The sequence below is a fragment of the Hoplias malabaricus genome, unplaced genomic scaffold (genome assembly GCF_029633855.1).
Source record: "Hoplias malabaricus isolate fHopMal1 unplaced genomic scaffold, fHopMal1.hap1 scaffold_274, whole genome shotgun sequence".
NCBI classification, from domain to species: domain Eukaryota; kingdom Metazoa; phylum Chordata; class Actinopteri; order Characiformes; family Erythrinidae; genus Hoplias; species Hoplias malabaricus.
The window spans coordinates 37501-45522 of record NW_027100787.1 but is presented as its reverse complement, the minus strand read 5'-3'; the positions used below and the strand labels follow the sequence as shown (position 1 = coordinate 45522).

General features: G+C 55.2%; 1 pseudogene; it reads right to left on the bottom strand.

Moving 5' to 3' along the window:
• Positions 1-1968: 1968 nt before the first annotated feature.
• Positions 1969-8022, bottom strand: part of LOC136680197 (28S ribosomal RNA) — an 11319-nt pseudogene continuing 5265 nt past the window's right edge.

The following is an 8022-nucleotide window of genomic DNA, read 5'->3' as shown; positions in this document are numbered from 1 at the left end:
GGCTCGGAGCACTTTTCTCGGCCATGGGACCTCCAGGGGGGGCCCTTCATGGCTCCGTCAATATTCCTTTAAGTCTCACTCCGCCCACTGGAAGACCCAAGCCCCAAACCCGCGCGCTTTACGGTTCTCTATCTCCCCGGGCTCGGGGCACTTTTCTCGGCCATGGGACCTCCAGGGGGGGCCCCTCATGGCTCCGTCAACATTCCTCTAAGTCTCATTCCGCCCACTGCGATACCCGAGGTCTTTAACCGCGGCGTTCACGGTTCTCTATCACCCCGGGCTCGGAGCACTTTTCTCGGCCATGGGACCTCCAGGGGAAGCCCCTCTTGGCTCCGTCATCATTTCTCTAAGTCTCACTCCGCCCACTGGAAGACCCGAGCCCCAAACCCGCGCGCTTTACGGTTCTCTATCTCCCCGGGCTCGGAGCACTTTTCTCGGCCATGGGACCTCCAGGGGGGGCCCTTCATGGCTCCGTCAATATTCCTTTAAGTCTCACTCCGCCCACTGGAAGACCCGAGCCCCAAACCCGCGCGCTTTACGGTTCTCTATCTCCCCGGGCTCGGAGCACTTTTCTCGGCCATGGGACCTCCAGGGGGGGCCCTTCATGGCTCCGTCAATATTCCTTTAAGTCTCACTCCGCCCACTGGAAGACCCAAGCCCCAAACCCGCGCGCTTTACGGTTCTCTATCTCCCCGGGCTCGGGGCACTTTTCTCGGCCATGGGACCTCCAGGGGGGGCCCCTCTTAGCTCCGTCATCATTTCTCTAAGTCTCATTCCGCCCACTGCGATACCCGAGGTCTTTAACCGCGGCGTTCACGGTTCTCTATCACCCCGGGCTCGGAGCACTTTTCTCGTCCATGGGACCTCCAGGGGAAGCCCCTCTTGGCTCCGTCATCATTTCTCTAAGTCTCACTCCGCCCACTGGAAGACCCGAGCCCCAAACCCGCGCGCTTTACGGTTCTCTATCACCCCGGGCTCGGGGCACTTTTCTCGGCCACGGGACCTCCAGGGGAGGCCCCTCTTGGCTCCGTCAATATTCCTTCAAGTCTCATTCCGCCCACTGCCATACCCGAGGTCTTTAACCGCGGCGTTCACGGTTCTCTATCACCCCGGGCTCGGAGCACTTTTCTCGGCCATGGGACCTCCAGGGGGGGCCCCTCATGGCTCCGTCAACATTCCTCTAAGTCTCATTCCGCCCACTGCCATACCCGGGCTCGGAGCATGTACTTCGGCCATGGGACCACAAGAGGGCGCCCTTCTTAAGAAATTGCTGACATCCAGGACCATTCAAGGGAGCGACCTGCCTCCCTATGCCCGCCACCGGCTCCCTCTAACCGGTGTACGGACTCTCGGGGCCCGCGCCCCCAGAGAACCAGAGTTTCAGAAATTGCACTAAGTCCAGACATCCAGGACCATTCAAGGGAGCGACCTGCCTCCCTATGCCCGCCACCGGCTCCCTCTAACCGGTGTACGGACTCTCGGGGCCCGCGCCCCCAGAGAACCAGAGTTTCAGAAATTGCACTAAGTCCAGACATCCAGGACCATTCAAGGGAGCGACCTGCCTCCCTATGCCCGCCACCGGCTCCCTCTAACCGGTGTACGGACTCTCGGGGCCCGCGCCCCCAGAGAACCAGAGTTTCAGAAATTGCACTAAGTCCAGACATCCAGGACCATTCAAGGGAGCGACCTGCCTCCCTATGCCCGCCACCGGCTCCCTCTAACCGGTGTACGGACTCTCGGGGCCCGCGCCCCCAGAGAACCAGAGTTTCGGAAATTGCACTAAGTCCGATTTTCGCCCACTACGAGACCTAAAACCGTCATCCAGGATTTCACAGGGGAGTACCCACCTCCCCTATGCCCGCCACCGGCTCCCTCTAACCGGTGTACGGAGTCTCCGGGGCCCGCGCCCCAGAGAACCAGACCTGGACCGCTCCGGAGGGCCGGGGGTTTGCTTTCGCCTTCCCCCCGACAAATGTTTGAGTGGACGGGATGACTTTCAATGGATCGCGGTATATGCACCCGCTCTGCCACTTACGACACCCGCACTCCGAATCAGGTCGTTTACGAGTCATTTCACACCCGGATCAAGAGACATTTGCTTTGACGAGGGAGGTGGACCGAGGCGTTCATTAGCCCCGGTCCGGTTCCAGTGTCATGCGGCTCTCGTCACCGGCGGTGGGGAGGAAAGCACCTCCCACCCCGGCTATCCAAGACCAAGCTCACCGATGCTGGGCGCGGATGTATCGCTCCTTCTAGGCGGGATTCCGACTTAGAGGCGTTCAGTCGTAAGCCCTCGGATGATAGCCTTGCACCAGTGGCTGCACAGCCAAGCGCGAGTACCATGTATCCGAACCTGCGGTTCCTCTCGTACTGGGCTGGATTACTATCGGAGCAACGGTCAACATCAGTAGGGTAAAGCTAACCTGTCTCACGACGGTCTAAACCCAGCTCACGTTCCCTGTTAGTGGGTGAACAATCCAACGCTTTGCGAATTCTGCTTCGCAATGATAGGAAGAGCCGACATCGAAGAATCAAACGGCGACGTCGCTATGAACGCTTGGCCGCCACAAGCCAGTTATCCCTGTGGTAACTTTTCTGACACCTCCCGCTTAAAACCCAAAAAGCAGACGGAAGGATCGTTAGGCCCCGCTTTCACGGTCCGTATTCATACTGAAAATCAGGATCAAGCCGGCTTTTGCCCTTATGCTCTACGGGAGGTTTCTGTCCTTCCCTGAGCCCGCCTTAGGACACCTGCGTTACGCTTTGACAGGTGTACCGCCCCAGTCAAACTCCCCACCTGTCACTGTCCCCGGAGGGACTCGCCCCGGGCACGGAGGCCCGCAACATGAGTGTAACCGGACTCACTGCCAAGCGACCCACCCAGGGCTTAGCACCTTGGAACAAGGAACCCCCAGCAAGGAAAGGGTTCCCACCGACACCTTCACCGGGTTAGAGAGGTAACGGTAAGAGTAGTGGTATTTCACGGACAGCCCGCCTCGGGTGCTGGCCTTCGGCGGGCTTCCCACTTATTCTACACCTCCTATGCAGCCTCTCAATGACAGACTAGAGTCAAGCTCAACAGGGTCTTCTTTCCCCGCTGATTCTGCCAAGCCCGTTCCCTTGGCTGTGGTTTCGCTAGATAGTAGGTAGGGACAGTGGGAATCTCGTTAATCCATTCATGCAGGTCACTAATTAGATGACGAGGCATTTCGTTACCTTAAGAAAGCACCTCAACATCCCAATCCACGTATAGTATATTGCCATTGGACAGTGAGATTTACCCGTGCGCGGGAACCATTAGATGATTTTTGCCGAGCCTGAGAGAGGGTCCAGTGCGCTCAGGGGAACACGCCATGAATTTCCCCGCTCTCCCTGAGTCTCTACTCCTCTCCTGGAAAGAGATATGAATTTTCAAAATTTGGGCCTTTTTTCTGCAATTTTTCATCCGTCCACCAGATGGCACATGGAAACGTCCCAATTCACATATATTTGACACAAGTCATATAAATTGCAATTGGGATCCCAATTCACATATATTTGACAGACAAGTCAAATTTATTGCAATTGGGATCCCAATTCACATATATTTGACACAAGTCAAATATATTACAATTGGGATCCCGATTCACATATATTTGACACCATCAGAATATATTGCAATTGGACAACCATCCCACTTCCAATATATTTGACACCATCAGAATATATTGCAATTGGACAACCATCCCACTTCCAATATATTAGACAGCAACTGGACAACCATCCCACTTCCAATATATTAGACAGCAACTGGACAACCATCCCACTTCCAATATATTTGACACCATCAGAATATATTGCAATTGGACAACCATCCCACTTCCAATATATTTGACAGCAACTGGACAACCATCCCACTTCCAATATATTAGACAGCAACTGGACAACCATCCCACTTCCAATATATTAGACAGCAACTGGACAACCATCCCACTTCCAATATATTTGACACCATCAGAATATATTGCAATTGGACAACCATCCCACTTCCAATATATTAGACAGCAACTGGACAACCATCCCACTTCCAATATATTAGACAGCAACTGGACAACCATCCCACTTCCAATATATTTGACACCATCAGAATATATTGCAATTGGACAACCATCCCACTTCCAATATATTAGACAGCAACTGGACAACCATCCCACTTCCAATATATTTGACACCATCAGAATATATTGCAATTGGACAACCATCCCACTTCCAATATATTAGACAGCAACTGGACAACCATCCCACTTCCAATATATTAGACAGCAACTGGACAACCATCCCACTTCCAATATATTAGACAGCAACTGGACAACCATCCCACTTCCAATATATTTGACACCATCAGAATATATTGCAATTGGACAACCATCCCACTTCCAATATATTAGACAGCAACTGGACAACCATCCCACTTCCAATATATTTGACACCATCAGAATATATTGCAATTGGACAACCATCCCACTTCCAATATATTAGACAGCAACTGGACAACCATCCCACTTCCAATATATTTGACACCATCAGAATATATTGCAATTGGACAACCATCCCACTTCCAATATATTTGACACCATCAGAATATATTGCAATTGGACAACCATCCCACTTCCAATATATTAGACAGCAACTGGACAACCATCCCACTTCCAATATATTAGACAGCAACTGGACAACCATCCCACTTCCAATATATTTGACACCATCAGAATATATTGCAATTGGACAACCATCCCACTTCCAATATATTAGACAGCAACTGGACAACCATCCCACTTCCAATATATTAGACAGCAACTGGACAACCATCCCACTTCCAATATATTTGACACCATCAGAATATATTGCAATTGGACAACCATCCCACTTCCAATATATTTGACAGCAATTGGACAACCATCCCACTTCCAATATATTTGACACAAGTCAAATATATTGCAATTGGGATCCCAATTCACATATATTTGACACAAGTCAAATATATTGCAAATGGGATCCCAATTCGCATATATTTGACACAAGTCAAATATATTACAATTGGGATCCCAATTCACATATATTTGACACAAGTCAAATATATTGCAATTGGGATCCCAATTCACATATATTTGACACAAGTCAAATATATTACAATTGGGATCCCAATTCACATATATTTGACACAAGTCAAATATATTGCAATTGGGATCCCAATTCACATATATTTGACTTGTGTCAAATATATTGCAATTGGGATCCCGATTCACATATATTTGACACAAGTCAAATATATTGCAATTGGGATCCCAATTCACATATATTTGACACAAGTCAAATATATTGCAATTGGGATCCCGATTCACATATATTTGACACAAGTCAAATATATTGCAAATGGGATCCCAATTCACATATATTTGACACAAGTCAAATATATTGCAATTGGGATCCCAATTCACATATATTTGACTTGTGTCAAATATATTGCAATTGGGATCACAATTGCAAATTATATCTTACCCAGAGCCCCAGGCTCCCAGAAGGGAGCTGGGCTGTGATAAGGCTTGCCCCGGAGCCTACCACTGGTGCTAAGACTCCCATAAGCCTCTGGATCTCTGCAGAGTCCCAGAGTCCCAGAGTCCCAGAGTCCCAGAGCCCCAGGGACCCAGAGCCCCAGAGCCCCAGAGCCCCAGAGCCCAAGAGCCCCAGAGTCCCAGAGTCCCAGAGTCCCAGGGACCCAGAGTCCCAGGGACCCAGAGTCCAAGGGACCCAGAGTCCCAGGGACCCAGAGACCCAGAGCCCCAGGGACCCAGAGTCCCAGGGACCCAGAGCCCCAGGGACCCAGAGACCCAGAGACCCAGAGCCCCAGGGACCCAGAGTCCCAGAGCCCCAGAGTCCCAGGGACCCAGAGACCCAGAGCCCCAGAGTCCCAGAGTCCCAGAGTCCCAGAGTCCCAGAGTCCCAGAGTCCCAGAGCCCCAGAGCCCCAGAGCCCCAGAGCCCCAGGGACCCAGAGCCCCAGAGTCCCAGAGCCCCAGAGCCCCAGAGCCCCAGGGACCCAGAGACCCAGAGACCCAGAGACCCAGAGCCCCAGAGTCCCAGAGCCCCAGGGACCCAGAGCCCCAGAGCCCCAGAGCCCCAGAGCCCCAGAGCCCCAGTGCCCCAGAGTCCCAGAGCCCCAGAGCCCCAGAGTCCCAGGGACCCAGAGTCCCAGAGCCCCAGGGACCCAGAGCCCCAGAGCCCCAGAGCCCCAGGGACCCAGAGCCCCAGAGACCCAGAGCCCCAGAGCCCCAGGGAACCAGAGCCCCAGAGTCCCAGGGACCCAGAGACCCAGAGACCCAGAGCCCCAGGGACCCAGAGCCCCAGAGTCCCAGGGACCCAGAGCCCCAGAGCCCCAGGGACCCAGGGACCCAGAGCCCCAGAGCCCCAGAGTCCCAGAGCCCCAGAGTCCCAGGGACCCAGAGACCCAGGGACCCAGAGCCCCAGAGCCCCAGGGACCCAGAGCCCCAGAGCCCCAGAGTCCCAGGGACCCAGAGTCCCAGAGCCCCAGAGCCCCAGGGACCCAGAGACCCAGAGTCCCAGGGACCCAGAGCCCCAGAGCCCCAGGGACCCAGGGACCCAGAGCCCCAGAGCCCCAGAGCCCCAGAGTCCCAGGGCCCCAGAGCCCCAGGGACCCAGAGCCCCAGAGCCCCAGAGTCCCAGGGACCCAGAGCCCCAGAGCCCCAGGGACCCAGGGACCCAGAGCCCCAGAGCCCCAGGGACCCAGGGACCCAGAGTCCCAGGGACCCAGAGACCCAGAGACCCAGAGACCCAGAGACCCAGAGCCCCAGAGTCCCAGAGCCCCAGGGACCCAGAGCCCCAGAGTCCCAGGGACCCAGAGACCCAGAGACCCAGAGCCCCAGAGTCCCAGAGCCCCAGGGACCCAGAGCCCCAGAGTCCCAGGGACCCAGAGACCCAGAGCCCCAGGGACCCAGAGCCCCAGAGCCCCAGAGTCCCAGGGACCCAGAGACCCAGAGCCCCAGAGCCCCAGAGTCCCAGAGCCCCAGAGTCCCAGAGCCCCAGAGTCCCAGGGCCCCAGGGACCCAGAGCCCCAGAGCCCCAGAGTCCCAGAGCCCCAGAGCCCCAGAGCCCCAGGGACCCAGAGCCCCAGGGACCCAGAGCCCCAGAGTCCCAGGGACCCAGAGACCCAGAGTCCCAGGGACCCAGAGACCCAGAGCCCCAGGGACCCAGAGCCCCAGAGCCCCAGAGTCCCAGAGACCCAGAGACCCAGAGACCCAGAGCCCCAGAGCCCCAGGGACCCAGGGACCCAGAGTCCCAGGGACCCAGAGTCCCAGGGACCCAGAGACCCAGGGACCCAGAGACCCAGAGACCCAGAGACCCAGAGCCCCAGGGACCCAGAGCCCCAGAGCCCCAGAGTCCCAGAGTCCCAGAGTCCCAGAGTCCCAGAGTCCCAGAGTCCCAGGGACCCAGGGACCCAGGGACCCAGAGCCCCAGAGCCCCAGGGACCCAGAGACCCAGAGACCCAGAGCCCCAGGGACCCAGGGTCCCAGGGACCCAGAGACCCAGAGCCCCAGGGACCCAGGGACCCAGGGACCCAGAGACCCAGAGACCCAGAGCCCCAGGGACCCGGCGCACCGGTCGAACCTATCTGGCCCACACTTAAGCCCCCGCCCTCGGACTAAACCAATCAGCCTGCACCGTCAAAAAAGATGCCCACTGGTAGACCTGGAACCTTAAAATATATTGGAAGTGGGATGGTTGCCCAATTGCTGTATAATATATTGCAAGTTCATCCTGCCCACTGGTGGACCTGGGAGCCAAAACGGCGCGCAATATATTGGAAGTGGGACGGTTGCGCAATCGCTGTACAATATATTGGAAGTGGGATGGTTGCCCAATTGCTGTATAATATATTGCAAGTTCATCCTGCCCACTGGTGGACCTGGGAGACAAAACGCCGCACAATATATTGAAAGTGGGATGGTTGCCCAATTGCTGTACAATA